Here is a 17,071-nt window from a genome sequence, read left to right on the forward strand (position 1 = left end):
GGACACACCACATGCCAATCAACATTCGGTGCACTGCCACCTGGTTGGTCGGAGGACACACCACATGCCAATCAACATTCGGAGCACTGCCATCTGGATCGTCGGTGGACACACCACAGGCCAATCAACATTCGCTGCACTGCCATCTGGATCGTCGGTGGACACACCACAGGCCAATTAACATTCGGTGCACTGCCACCTGGCTGTACGGAGGACACACCACATGCTAATCAACATTCTGTGCACTGCCACCTGGTTGGTCGGAGGACACACCACATGCCAATCAACATTCGGAGCACTGCCATCTGGATCGTCGGTGGACACACCACAGGCCAATTAACATTCGGTGCACTGCCACCTGGCTGTACGGAGGACACACCACATGCCAATCAACATTCTGTGCACTGCCACCTGGTTGGTCGGAGGACACACCACATGCCAATCAACATTCGGAGCACTGCCATCTGGATCGTCGGTGGACACACCACATGCCAATCAACATTCAGTGCACTTCCAGCTGGCTGGTCGGAGGACACACCACAAGGCTATCAACATTCAGTGCACTACCACCTGGCTGGTCGGACGATACACCACATGCCAATGAACGTTCAGTGCACTGCCACCTGGCTGGTCAGAGGACACACCACATGCCAATCAACGTTCTGTGCACTGCCACCTGGCTGGTCGGCGGACACACCACATGCCAATCAACGTTCTGTGCACTGCCACCTGGCTGGTCGGAGGACACACCACATGCCAACCAACGTTAGGTGCACTGGCACCTGGCTGGTCGGAGGACACACCACATGCCAATCAACATTCGGTGCACTGCCACCTGGCTGGTCGGAGGACACACCACATGCCAATCAACATTCGGTGCACTGCCACCTGGCTGGTCGGAGGACACACCACATGCCAATCAGCGTTCGGTGCACTGCCACCTGGCTGGTCGGAGGACACACCACATGCCAATCAACGTTCGGTGCACTGCCACCAGACTGGTCGGTGGTCACACCACATGCCAATCATCATTCGCTGCACTGCCACCTGGCTGGTCGGAGGACACACCACATGCCAATCAACGTTCGGTGCACTGCCACCTGGCTGGTCGGTGGACACCCCACATGCCATTCATCGTTCGGTGCACTGCCAACTGGCTGGTCGGTGGACACCCCACATGCCAATCAACGTTCTGTGCACTGCCACCTGGCTGGTCGGCGGACACACCACATGCCAATCAACGTTCTGTGCACTGCCACCTGGCTGGTCGGAGGACACACCACATGCCAACCAACGTTAGGTGCACTGGCACCTGCCTGGTCGGAGGACACACCACATGCCAATCAACATTCGGTGCACTGCCACCTGGCTGGTCGGAGGACACACCACATGCCAATCAACATTCGGTGCACTGCCACCTGGCTGGTCGGAGGACACACCACATGCCAATCAGCGTTCGGTGCACTGCCACCTGGCTGGTCGGAGGACACACCACATGCCAATCAACGTTCGGTGCACTGCCACCAGACTGGTCGGTGGTCACACCACATGCCAATCATCATTCGCTGCACTGCCACCTGGCTGGTCGGAGGACACACCACATGCCAATCAACGTTCGGTGCACGGCCACCTGGCGTGTCAGAGGACACCACATGACAATCAACATTCGGTGCACTACCAGCTGGCTGGTCGGAGGACACACACCATGTCAATAAATATTCGGTGCACTGCCACCAGGCTGGTCGGAGGACACCACATGCCAATCAACATTCGGTGCACTGCCAGCTGGTGTGTCGGAGTACACACCACAAGCCAATCAACATTCTGTGCACTGCCACCAGGCTGGTCGGAGGACACACCACATGCCAATCAACATTCGGTGCACTGCCACCTGGCTGTACGGAGGACACACCACATGCCAATCAACATTCTGTGCACTGCCACCTGGTTGGTCGGAGGACACACCACATGCCAATCAACATTCGGAGCACTGCCATCTGGATCGTCGGTGGACACACCACAGGCCAATCAACATTCGGTGAATTGCCACCTGGTTGTACTGAGGACACACCATATGCCAATCAACATTCGGTGCAGTACCACCTGGTTGGTCGGAGGACACACCACATGCCAATCAACATTCGGAGCACTGCCATCTGGATCGTCGGTGGACACACCACAGGCCAATCAACAATCGGTGCACTGCCATCTGGATCGTCGGTGGACACACCACAGGCCAATCAACATTCGGTGCACTGCCATCTGGATCGTCGGTGGACACACCACAGGCCAATCAACATTCGGTGCACTGCCATCTGGATCGTCGGTGGACACACCACAGGCCAATCCACATTCGGTGAACAGCCACCTGGCTGGTTGGAGGACACCACATGCCAATCAACATTCAGTGCACTACCAGCTGGCTGGTCGGAGGACACACCACAAGCCAATCAACATTCAGTGCACTACCACTAGGCTGGTCGGAGGACACACCACATGCCAATGAACGTTCAGTGCACTGCCACCTGGCTGGTCAGAGGACACACCACATGCCAATCAACGTTCTGTGCACTGCCACCTGGCTGGTTGGCGGACACACCACATGCCAATCAACGTTCGGTGCACTGCCACCTGGCTGGTCGGAGGACACACCACATGCCAATCAACGTTCGGTGCACTGGCACCTGGCTGGTCAGAGGACACACCACATGCCAATCAACGTTCGGTGCACTGCCACCTGGTTGGTCGGAGGACACACCACATGCCAATCAACGTTCGGTGCACTGCCACCTGGCTGGTCGGTGGACACACCACATGCCAATCAACGTTCGGTGCACTGCCACCAGACTGGTCGGAAGTCACACCACATGCCAATCATCATTCGCTGCACTGCCACCTGGCTGGTCGGAGGACACACCACATGCCAATCAACGTTCGGTGCACTGCCACCTGGCTGGTCGGTGGACACCCCACATGCCAATCAACATTTCGTGCACTGCCACCTGGCGTGTCAGAGGACACCACATGACAATCAACATTCGGTGCACTACCAGCTGGCTGGTCGGAGGACACACACCATGCCAATAAATATTCGGTGCACTGCCACCTGGCTGGTCGGAGGACACCACATGCCAATCAAAGTTCCGTGCACTGCCACCTGGCTGGACAGTGGACACTCCATATGCCAATCAACGTTCCGTGCACTGCCACCTGGCTTGTCGGAGGACACACCACGTGCCAATCAACATTCTGTTCACTGCCACCTGGCGTGTCGGAGGACACACCACATACCAATCAACATTCTGTGCACTGCCACCTGGTGTGTCGGAGTACACACCACAAGCCAATCAACATTCTGTGCACTGCCACCAGGCTGGACAGAGGACACACCACATGCCAATCAACATTCTCTGCACTGTCAGCTGGCGTGTCGGAGTACACACCACATGCCAATCAACATTTGGTGCACTGCCACCTGGCTGGTCAGTGGAAACACCATATGCCAATCAACGATCGGTGCACTGTCACACGGATGGTCGCAGGATACACCAGATGCCAATGAACGTTCGGTGCACTGCCACCTGGCTGATCGGAGGACACACCACATGCCAACCAACTGTCGGTGCACTACCACCTGGCTGGTCGGAGGAAACACCACATTCCAATCAACATTCGGTGCATTGCCACTTAGCGGGTAGTGGACACACCACATGCCAATCAACGTTCAGTGCACTGCCACCTGGCTGGTCGGAGGACACACCACATACCAATCAACGTTCGGTGCATTGCCACCTGGCGTGTGGGAGGACACACCACATGCCAATCAACTTTCTGTGCACTGACACCTGGTGTGTCGGAGTACACACCACAAGCCTATCAACATTCTGTGCATTGCCACCAGGCTGGTCGGAGGACACACCACATGCCAATCAACATTCTGTGCACTGACACCTGGCTGGTCGGTGGACACACCACATGCCAATCAACGTTCGGTGCACTGCCACCTGGCTGGTCGGAGGAAACACCACATGCCAATCAACGTTCGGTGCACTGCCACCTGGCTGGTCGGAGGACACACCACATGCCAATCAACATTCGTTGCACTGCCACCAGGCTGGTCGGAGGACACACCACATGCCAATCAACATTCTGTGCACTGACACCTGGCTGGTCGGAGGACACACCACATGCCAATCAACATTCGGAGCACTGCCATCTGGATAGTCGGTGGACACACCACAGGCCAATCAACAATCGGTGCACTGCCATCTGGATCGTCGGTGGACACACCACAGGCCAATCAACATTCGGTGCACTGCCATCTGGATCGTCGGTGGACACACCACAGGCCAATCAACATTCGGTGCACTGCCATCTGGATCGTCGGTGGACACACCACAGGCCAATCCACATTCGGTGAACAGCCACCTGGCTGGTTGGAGGACACAACATGCCAATCAACATTCAGTGCACTACCAGCTGGCAGGTCGGAGGACACACCACAAGCCAATCAACATTCAGTGCACTACCACCTGGCTGGTCGGAGGACACACCACATGCCAATGAACGTTCAGTGCACTGCCACCTGGCTGGTCAGAGGACACACCACATGCCAATCAACGTTCTGTGCACTGTCACCTGGCTGGTCGGCGGACACACCACATGCCAATCAAAGTTCTGTGCACTGCCACCTGGCTGGTCGGAGGACACACCACATGCCAATCAACGTTCGGTGCACTGGCACCTGGCTGGTCGGAGGACACACCACATGCCAATCAACGTTCGGTGCACTGCCACCTGGCTGGTCGGAGGACACACCACATGCCAATCAACGTTCGGTGCATTGCCACCTGGCTGGTCGGTGGACACACCACATGCCAATCAACGTTCGGTGCACTGCCACCTGGCTGTTCGGAGGACACACCACATGCCAATCAACGTTCGGTGCACTGCCACCTGGCTGGTCGGAGGACACACCACATGCCAATCAACATTCGGTGCACTACCAGCTGGCTGGGTGGAGGACACACCACATGCCAATCAACATTCGGTGCACTACCAGCTGTCTGGTCGGAGGTCACACACCATGCCAATCAACATTCGGTGCACTGCCACCTGGCGTGTCAGAGGAAACCACATGCCAATCAACATTCGCTGCACTGCCACCTGGCTGGTCAGTGGACACACCACATGCCAATCAACATTCGGTGCACTGCCACCTGGCGGTTCGGAGGACACACCACATGCCAATCAACATTCTGTGCACTGCCACCTGGCTGGTCAGAGTTCACACCACATGCCAATCAACGTTCGGTGCACTGCCACCTGGCTGGTCAGAGTTCACACCACATGCCAATCAACGTTCGGTGCACTGCCACCTGGCTGGTCAGAGTTCACACCACATGCCAATCAACGTTCGGTGCACTGCCACCTGGCTGGTCGGAGGACACACCACATGTCAATCAACATTCGGTGCACTGCCACCTGGCTGGTCGGAGGACACACGACATGCCAATCAACATTCTGTGCACTGACACCTGGCTGGTCGGAGGTAACACCACATGCCAATCAACATTCGGTGAACAGCCACCTGGCTGGTCGGAGGACACACCACATGCCAATCAACATTCGGTGAACAGCCACCTGTCGTGACGGAGGACACACCACATGCCAATCAACATTCGTTGCACTACCAGCTGGCTGGTTGGAGGACACACCACATGCCAATCAACATTCGGTGCACAACCAGCTGTCTGGTCGGAGGTCACACACCATGCCAATCAACATACGGTGTACTGCCACCTGGCGTGTCAGAGGAAACCACATGCCAATCAACATTCGGTGCACTGCCACCTGGCTGGTCGGTGGACACACCACATGCCAATCAACATTCGGTGCACTGTCACCTGGCGTGTCGGTGGACACACCACATGCCAATCAACATTCTGTGCACTGCCACCAGGCTGGACGGTGGACACACCACATGCCAATCAACATTCTGTGCACTGCCACCAGGCTGGTCGGTGGACACACCACATGCCAATCAACATTCTGTGCTCTGCCACCTGGCTGGTCGGAGGACACACCACATGCCAATCAACGTTCGGTGCACTGCCACCTGGCGTGTCGGAGGACACAACACGTGCCAATCAACATTCTGTTCACTGCCACCTGGCTGGTCGGAGGACACAGCACATCCCCATCAAAATTCGGTGCACTGCCACCTGGCTGGTCGGAGGACACACCACATGCCAATCAACATTCGGTGCACTGCCACCTGGCGTGTCGGAGGACACACCACATGCCAATCAACATTCTGTGCACTGCCAGCTGGTGTGTCGGAGTACACACCACAAGCCAATCAACATTCTGTGCACTGCCACCAGGCTGGTCGGAGGACACACCACATGCCAATCAACATTCTGTGCACTGACACATAGCGGGTCAGTGGACACACCACATGCCAATCAACGATCGGTGCACTGCCACCTGGCTGGTCGGAGGACACACCACATGCCAATTAACATTCGCTGCACTGCCACCTGGCTGGTCGGAGGACACACCACATGCCAATCAACATTCGGTGCACTGCTACCTGGCTGTACGGAGGACACACCACATGCCAATCAACATTCGGTGCACTGCCACCTGGTTGGTCGGAGGACACACCACATGAAAAATCAACATTCGGAGCACTGCCATCTGGATCGTCGGTGGACACACCACAGGCCAATCAACATTCGCTGCACTGCCATCTGGATCGTCGGTGGACACACCACAGGCCAATCAACATTCGGTGCACTGCCATCTGGATCGTCGGTGGACACACCACAGGACAATCAACATTCGGTGCACTGCCATCTGGATTGTCGGTGGACACACCACAGGCCAATCCACATTCGGTGAATAGCCACCTGGCTGGTCGGAGGACACCACATGCCAATCAACATTCAGTGCACTTCCAGCTGGCTGGTCGGAGGACACACCACAAGGCTATCAACATTCAGTGCACTACCACCTGGCTGGTCGGAGGACACACCACATGCCAATGAACGTTCAGTGCACTGCCACCTGGCTGGTCAGAGGACACACCACATGCCAATCAACGTTCTGTGCACTGCCACCTGGCTGGTCGGCGGACACACCACATGCCAATCAACGTTCTGTGGACTGCCACCTGGCTGGTCGGAGGACACACCACATGCCAACCAACGTTAGGTGCACTGGCACCTGGCTGGTCGGAGGACACACCACATGCCAATCAACATTCGGTGCACTGCCACCTGGCTGGTCGGAGGACACACCACATGCCAATCAACATTCGGTGCACTGCCAGCTGGCTAGTCGGAGGACACACCACATGCCAATCAACGTTCGGTGCACTGCCACCTGGCTGGTCGGAGGACACACCACATGCCAATCAACGTTCGGTGCACTGCCACCAGACTGGTCGGTGGTAACAGCACATGCCAATCATCATTCGCTGCACTGCCACCTGGCTGGTCGGAGGACACACCACATGCCAATCAACGTTCGGTGCACTGCCACCTGGCTGGTCGGTGGACACCCCACATGCCAATCATCGTTCGGTGCACTGCCAACTGGCTGGTCGGTGGACACCCCACATGCCAATCAACATTCGTGCACTGCCACCTGGCGTGTCAGAGGACACCACATGACAATCAACATTCGGTGCACTACCAGCTGGCTGGTCGGAGGACACACACCATGCCAATAAATATTCGGTGCACTGCCACCTGGCTGGTCGGAGGACACCACATGCCAATCAACGTTCCGTGCACTGCCACCTGGCTGGTCAGTGGACACTCCACATGCCAATCAATGTTCCGTGCACTGCCACCTGGCTGATCAGTGGACACTCCACATGCCAATCAACATTCGGTGCACTGCCACCCGGATGGTCGGAGGATACACCAGATGCCAATGAACGTTCGGTGCACTGCCACCTGGCTGGTCGGAGTACACACCACATGCCAATCAACATTTGGTGCACTGCCACCTGGCTGGTCGGTGGAAACACCATATGCCAATCAACGATCGGTGCACTGTCACCCGGATGGTCAGAGGATACACCAGATGCCAATGAACGTTCGGTGCACTGCCACCTGGCTGATCGGAGGACATACCACATGCCAACCACCTGTCGGTGTACTACCACCTGGCTGGTCGGAGGAAACACCACATACCAATCAACATTCGGTGCACTGCCACTTAACAGGTCAGTGGACACACCACATGCCAATCAACGTTCAGTGCACTGCCACCTGGCTGGTCAGAGGACACACCACATGCTAATCAACGTTCGGTGCACTGTCACCTGGCTGGTCGGAGGACGCACTACATGCCAATCAATATTCGGTGCACTGGCATCTGGCTAGTCGGAGGACACACGACATGCCAATCAACATTCAGTGCACTGCCACCTGGCTGGTCGGAGGACACACCACAAGCCAATCAACATTCTGTGCACTGCCACCTGGCTGGTCGGAGGACACACCACATGCCAATCAACGTTCGGTGCACTGCCACCTGGCTGGTCGGAGGACACACCACATGCCAATCAACGTTCGGAGCACTGCCACCTGGCCGGACGGAGGACACACCACATGCCAATCAACATTCGGTGCACTGCCACCTGGCTGGTCGGTGGACACACCACATGACAATCAACGTTCGGTGCACTGGCACCTGGCTGGTCGGAGGACACAACACATGCCAATCAACATTCTGTGCACTGCAACCTGGCTGGTCGGAGGACACACCACATGCCAATCAACATTCTGTGCACTGCCACCTGGCCGGTCGGTGAATACACCAAATGCCAATCAACATTCTGTGCACTGCAACCTGGCTGGTCGGAGGACACACCACATGCCAATCAACATTCTGTTCACTGCCACCTGGCTGGTCGGTGGACGCACCACATGCCAATCAACATTCTGTGCATTGCCAGCTGGCTGGTCGGAGGACACACCAAATGCCAATCATCGTTCGGTGCACTGCCACCAGACTGGTCGGAGGACACAACACATGCCAATCAACGTTCGGTGCACTGCTAGCTGGCTGGTCGGAGGACACACCACATGCCAATCAACGTTCGGTGCACTGCCAGCTGGCTGGTCGGAGGACACAACACATGCCAATCAACATTCAGTGCACTACCAGCTGGCTGGTCGGAGGACACACACCATGCCAATGACCATTCGGTGCACTACCAGCTGGCAGGTCGGAGGACACAACACATGCCAATCAACATTCGGTGCACTACCACCTGGCGGGTCGGAGGACACACCACATGCCAATCAACTTTCGGTGCACTGTCACCTGGCTTGTCGGCGGACACCACATGCCAAGCAACATTCGGTGCACTGCCACCTGGCTGGTCGGAGGACACCACATGCCAATCAACATTCGGTGCACTGCCACCTGGCTGGTCGGAGGACACAACACATGCCAATCAACATTCGGTGCACTACCAGCTGACTGGTCGGAGGACACACCACATCCCAATCAACATTCGGTGCACTACCAGCTGGCTGGTCGGAGGACACACACCTTGCCAATCAACATTCGGTGCACTGCCACCTGATTGGTCGGAGGACACACCACATGCCAATCAACATTCGGAGCACTGCCATCTGGATCGTCGGTGGACACACCACAGGCCAATCAACATTCGCTGCACTGCCATCTGGATCGTCGGTGGACACACCACAGGCCAATCAACATTCGATGCACTGCCAACTGGATCGTCGGTGGACACACCACAGGCCAATCAACATTCGGTGCACTGCCATCTGGATCGTCGGTGGACACACCACAGGCCAATCCACATTCGGTGAATACCCACCTGGCTGGTCGGAGGACACCACATGCCAATCAACATTCAGTGCACTTACAGCTGGTTGGTCGGAGGACAGACCACAAGGCTATCAACATTCAGTGCACTACCACCTGGCTGGTCGGAGGACACACCACATGCCAAAGAACGTTCAGTGCACTGCCACCTGGCTGGTCAGAGGACACACCACATGCCAATCAACGTTCTGTGCACTGCCACCTGGCTGGTCGGCGGACACACCACATGCCAATCAACGTTCTGTGGACTGCCACCTGGCTGGTCGGAGGACACACCACATGCCAACCAACGTTAGGTGCACTGGCACCTGGCTGGTCGGAGGACACACCACATGCCAATCAACATTCGGTGCACTGCCACCTGGCTGGTCGGAGGACACACCACATGCCAATCAACATTCGGTGCACTGCCACCTGGCTGGTCGGAGGACACACCACATGCCAATCAACGTTCGGTGCACTGCCACCTGGCTGGTCGGTGGACACCCCACATGCCAATCATCGTTCGGTGCACTGCCAACTGGCTGGTCGGTGGACACCCCACATGCCAATCAACATTAGTGCACTGCCACCTGGCGTGTCAGAGGACACCACATGACAATCAACATTCGGTGCACTACCAGCTGGCTGGTCGGAGGACACACACCATGCCAATAAATATTCGGTGCACTGCCACCTGGCTGGTCGGAGGACACCACATGCCAATCAATGTTCCGTGCACTGCCACCTGGCTGGTCAGTGGACACTCCACATGCCAATCAACGTTCCGTGCACTGCCACCTGGCTGATCAGTGGACACTCCACATGCCAATCAACATTCGGTGCACTGCCACCCGGATGGTCAGAGGATACACCACATGCCAATCAACATTCGGTGCACTGCTACCTGGCTGTACGGAGGACACACCACATGCCAATCAACATTCGGTGCACTGCCACCTGGTTGGTCGGAGGACACACCACATGAAAAATCAACATTCGGAGCACTGCCATCTGGATCGTCGGTGGACACACCACAGGCCAATCAACATTCGCTGCACTGCCATCTGGATCGTCGGTGGACACACCACAGGCCAATCAACATTCGGTGCACTGCCATCTGGATCGTCGGTGGACACACCACAGGACAATCAACATTCGGTGCACTGCCATCTGGATTGTCGGTGGACACACCACAGGCCAATCCACATTCGGTGAATAGCCACCTGGCTGGTCGGAGGACACCACATGCCAATCAACATTCAGTGCACTTCCAGCTGGCTGGTCGGAGGACACACCACAAGGCTATCAACATTCAGTGCACTACCACCTGGCTGGTCGGAGGACACACCACATGCCAATGAACGTTCAGTGCACTGCCACCTGGCTGGTCAAAGGACACACCACATGCCAATCAACGTATGTGCACTGCCACCTGGCTGGTCGGCGGACACACCACATGCCAATCAACGTTCTGTGGACTGCCACCTGGCTGGTCGGAGGACACACCACATGCCAACCAACGTTAGGTGCACTGGCACCTGGCTGGTCGGAGGACACACCACATGCCAATCAACATTCGGTGCACTGCCACCTGGCTGGTCGGAGGACACACCACATGCCAATCAACATTCGGTGCACTGCCAGCTGGCTAGTCGGAGGACACACCACATGCCAATCAACGTTCGGTGCACTGCCACCTGGCTGGTCGGAGGACACACCACATGCCAATCAACGTTCGGTGCACTGCCACCAGACTGGTCGGTGGTAACAGCACATGCCAATCATCATTCGCTGCACTGCCACCTGGCTGGTCGGAGGACACACCACATGCCAATCAACGTTCGGTGCACTGCCACCTGGCTGGTCGGTGGACACCCCACATGCCAATCATCGTTCGGTGCACTGCCAACTGGCTGGTCGGTGGACACCCCACATGCCAATCAACATTCGTGCACTGCCACCTGGCGTGTCAGAGGACACCACATGACAATCAACATTCGGTGCACTACCAGCTGGCTGGTCGGAGGACACACACCATGCCAATAAATATTCGGTGCACTGCCACCTGGCTGGTCGGAGGACACCACATGCCAATCAACGTTCCGTGCACTGCCACCTGGCTGGTCAGTGGACACTCCACATGCCAATCAATGTTCCGTGCACTGCCACCTGGCTGATCAGTGGACACTCCACATGCCAATCAACATTCGGTGCACTGCCACCCGGATGGTCGGAGGATACACCAGATGCCAATGAACGTTCGGTGCACTGCCACCTGGCTGGTCGGAGTACACACCACATGCCAATCAACATTTGGTGCACTGCCACCTGGCTGGTCGGTGGAAACACCATATGCCAATCAACGATCGGTGCACTGTCACCCGGATGGTCAGAGGATACACCAGATGCCAATGAACGTTCGGTGCACTGCCACCTGGCTGATCGGAGGACATACCACATGCCAACCACCTGTCGGTGTACTACCACCTGGCTGGTCGGAGGAAACACCACATACCAATCAACATTCGGTGCACTGCCACTTAACAGGTCAGTGGACACACCACATGCCAATCAACGTTCAGTGCACTGCCACCTGGCTGGTCAGAGGACACACCACATGCTAATCAACGTTCGGTGCACTGTCACCTGGCTGGTCGGAGGACGCACCACATGCCAATCAATATTCGGTGCACTGGCATCTGGCTAGTCGGAGGACACACGACATGCCAATCAACATTCAGTGCACTGCCACCTGGCTGGTCGGAGGACACACCACAAGCCAATCAACATTCTGTGCACTGCCACCTGGCTGGTCGGAGGACACACCACATGCCAATCAACGTTCGGTGCACTGCCACCTGGCTGGTCGGAGGACACACCACATGCCAATCAACGTTCGGAGCACTGCCACCTGGCCGGACGGAGGACACACCACATGCCAATCAACATTCGGTGCACTGCCACCTGGCTGGTCGGTGGACACACCACATGACAATCAACGTTCGGTGCACTGGCACCTGGCTGGTCGGAGGACACAACACATGCCAATCAACATTCTGTGCACTGCAACCTGGCTGGTCGGAGGACACACCACATGCCAATCAACATTCTGTGCACTGCCACCTGGCCGGTCGGTGAATACACCAAATGCCAATCAACATTCTGTGCACTGCAACCTGGCTGGTCGGAGGACACACCACATGCCAATCAACATTCTGTTCACTGCCACCTGGCTGGTCGGTGGACGCACCACATGCCAATCAACATTCTGTGCATTGCCAGCTGGCTGGTCGGAGGACACACCAAATGCCAATCATCGTTCGGTGCACTGCCACCAGACTGGTCGGAGGACACAACACATGCCAATCAACGTTCGGTGCACTGCTAGCTGGCTGGTCGGAGGACACACCACATGCCAATCAACGTTCGGTGCACTGCCAGCTGGCTGGTCGGAGGACACAACACATGCCAATCAACATTCAGTGCACTACCAGCTGGCTGGTCGGAGGACACACACCATGCCAATGACCATTCGGTGCACTACCAGCTGGCAGGTCGGAGGACACAACACATGCCAATCAACATTCGGTGCACTACCACCTGGCGGGTCGGAGGACACACCACATGCCAATCAACTTTCGGTGCACTGTCACCTGGCTTGTCGGCGGACACCACATGCCAAGCAACATTCGGTGCACTGCCACCTGGCTGGTCGGAGGACACCACATGCCAATCAACATTCGGTGCACTGCCACCTGGCTGGTCGGAGGACACAACACATGCCAATCAACATTCGGTGCACTACCAGCTGACTGGTCGGAGGACACACCACATCCCAATCAACATTCGGTGCACTACCAGCTGGCTGGTCGGAGGACACACACCTTGCCAATCAACATTCGGTGCACTGCCACCTGATTGGTCGGAGGACACACCACATGCCAATCAACATTCGGAGCACTGCCATCTGGATCGTCGGTGGACACACCACAGGCCAATCAACATTCGCTGCACTGCCATCTGGATCGTCGGTGGACACACCACAGGCCAATCAACATTCGATGCACTGCCAACTGGATCGTCGGTGGACACACCACAGGCCAATCAACATTCGGTGCACTGCCATCTGGATCGTCGGTGGACACACCACAGGCCAATCCACATTCGGTGAATACCCACCTGGCTGGTCGGAGGACACCACATGCCAATCAACATTCAGTGCACTTACAGCTGGTTGGTCGGAGGACAGACCACAAGGCTATCAACATTCAGTGCACTACCACCTGGCTGGTCGGAGGACACACCACATGCCAAAGAACGTTCAGTGCACTGCCACCTGGCTGGTCAGAGGACACACCACATGCCAATCAACGTTCTGTGCACTGCCACCTGGCTGGTCGGCGGACACACCACATGCCAATCAACGTTCTGTGGACTGCCACCTGGCTGGTCGGAGGACACACCACATGCCAACCAACGTTAGGTGCACTGGCACCTGGCTGGTCGGAGGACACACCACATGCCAATCAACATTCGGTGCACTGCCACCTGGCTGGTCGGAGGACACACCACATGCCAATCAACATTCGGTGCACTGCCACCTGGCTGGTCGGAGGACACACCACATGCCAATCAACGTTCGGTGCACTGCCACCTGGCTGGTCGGTGGACACCCCACATGCCAATCATCGTTCGGTGCACTGCCAACTGGCTGGTCGGTGGACACCCCACATGCCAATCAACATTAGTGCACTGCCACCTGGCGTGTCAGAGGACACCACATGACAATCAACATTCGGTGCACTACCAGCTGGCTGGTCGGAGGACACACACCATGCCAATAAATATTCGGTGCACTGCCACCTGGCTGGTCGGAGGACACCACATGCCAATCAATGTTCCGTGCACTGCCACCTGGCTGGTCAGTGGACACTCCACATGCCAATCAACGTTCCGTGCACTGCCACCTGGCTGATCAGTGGACACTCCACATGCCAATCAACATTCGGTGCACTGCCACCCGGATGGTCGGAGGATACACCAGATGCCAATGAACGTTCGGTGCACTGCCACCTGGCTGGTCGGAGTACACACCACATGCCAATCAACATTTGGTGCACTGCCACCTGGCTGGTCAGTGGAAACACCATATGCCAAGCAACGATCGGTGCACTGTCACCCGGATGGTCGGAGGATACACCAGATGCCAATGAACGTTCTGTGCACTGCCACCTGGCTGAGCGGAGGACACACCACATGCCAACCAACTGTCGGTGTACTACCACCTGGCTGGTCGGAGGAAACACCACATGCCAATCAACATTCGGTGCACTGCCACTTAGCAGGTCAGTGGACACACCACATGCCAATCAACGTTCAGTGCACTGCCACCAGGCTGGTCAGAGGACACACCACATGCCAATCAACGTTCGGTGCACTGTCACCTGGCTGGTCGGAGGACGCACCACATGCCAAACAATATTCGGTGCACTGGCATCTGGCTAGTCGGAGGAACACGACATGCCAATCAACATTCAGTGCACTGCCACCTGGCTGGTCGGAGGACACACCACAAGCCAATCAACATTCTGTGCACTGCCACCTGGCTGGTCGGAGGACACACCACATGCCAATCAACGTTCGGTGCACTGCCACCTGGCTGGTCGGAGGACACACCACATGCCAATCAACGTTCGGTGCACTGCCACCTGGCCGGACGGAGGACACACCACATTCCAATCAACATTCGGTGCACTGCCACCTGGCTGGTCGGTGGACACACCACATGACAATCAACGTTCGGTGCACTGCCACCTGGCTGGTCGCAGGACACAACACATGCCAATCAACATTCTGTGCACTGCAACCTGGCTGGTCGGAGGACACACCACATGCCAATCAACATTCTGTGCACTGCCACCTGGCTGGTCAGAGGACACACCACATGCCAATCAACGTTCGGTGCACTGCCACCTGGCCGGTCGGTGAATACACCAAATGCCAATCAACATTCTGTGCACTGCAACCTGGCTGGTCGGAGGACACACCACATGCCAATCAACATTCTGTTCACTGCCACCTGGCTGGTCGGTGGACACACCACATGCCAATCAACATTCTGTGCATTGCCACCTGGCTGGTCGGAGGACACACCAAATGCCAATCAAAGTTCGGTGCACTGCCACCAGACTGGTCGGAGGACACAACACATGCCAATCAACGTTCGGTGCACTGCTACCTGGCTGGTCGGAGGACACACCACATGCCAATCAACGTTCGGTGCACTGCCACCTGGCTGGTCGGAGGACACAACACATGCCAATCAACATTCAGTGCACTACCAGCTGGCTGGACGGAGGACACACACCATGCCAATGACCATTCGGTGCACTACCAGCTGGCAGGTCGGAGGACACAACACATGCCAATCAACATTCGGTGCACTGCCACCTGGCTGATCGGAGGACACACCACATGCCAACCAACTGTCGGTGCACTACCACCTGGCTGGTCGGAGGAAACACCACATTCCAATCAACATTCGGTGCATTGCCACTTAGCGGGTCAGTGGACACACCACATGCCAATCAACGTTCAGTGCACTGCCACCTGGCTGGTCGGAGGACACACCACATACCAATCAACGTTCGGTGCATTGCCACCTGGCGTGTGGGAGGACACACCACATGCCAATCAACTTTCTGTGCACTGACACCTGGTGTGTCGGAGTACACACCACAAGCCTATCAACATTCTGTGCATTGCCACCAGGCTGGTCGGAGGACACACCACATGCCAATCAACATTCTGTGCACTGCCACCTGGCGTGTCGGAGGACACACCACATGCCAATCAACATTCTGTGCACTGCCAGCTGGTGTGTCGGAGTACACACCACAAGCCAATCAACATTCTGTGCACTGCCACCAGGCTGGTCGGAGGACACACCACATGCCAATCAACATTCTGTGCACTGACACCTAGCGGGTCAGTGGACACACCACATGCCAATCAACGATCGGTGCACTGCCACCTGGCTGGTCGGAGGACACACCACATGCCAATTAACATTCGCTGCACTGCCACCTGGCTGGTCGGAGGACACACCACATGCCAATCAACATTCGGTGCACTGCTACCTGGCTGTACGGAGGACACACCACATACCAATCAACATTCGGTGCACTGCCACCTGGTTGGTCGGAGGACA

The sequence above is a fragment of the Hypanus sabinus genome (genome assembly GCF_030144855.1).
Source record: "Hypanus sabinus isolate sHypSab1 chromosome Y unlocalized genomic scaffold, sHypSab1.hap1 SUPER_Y_unloc_9, whole genome shotgun sequence".
NCBI classification, from domain to species: domain Eukaryota; kingdom Metazoa; phylum Chordata; class Chondrichthyes; order Myliobatiformes; family Dasyatidae; genus Hypanus; species Hypanus sabinus.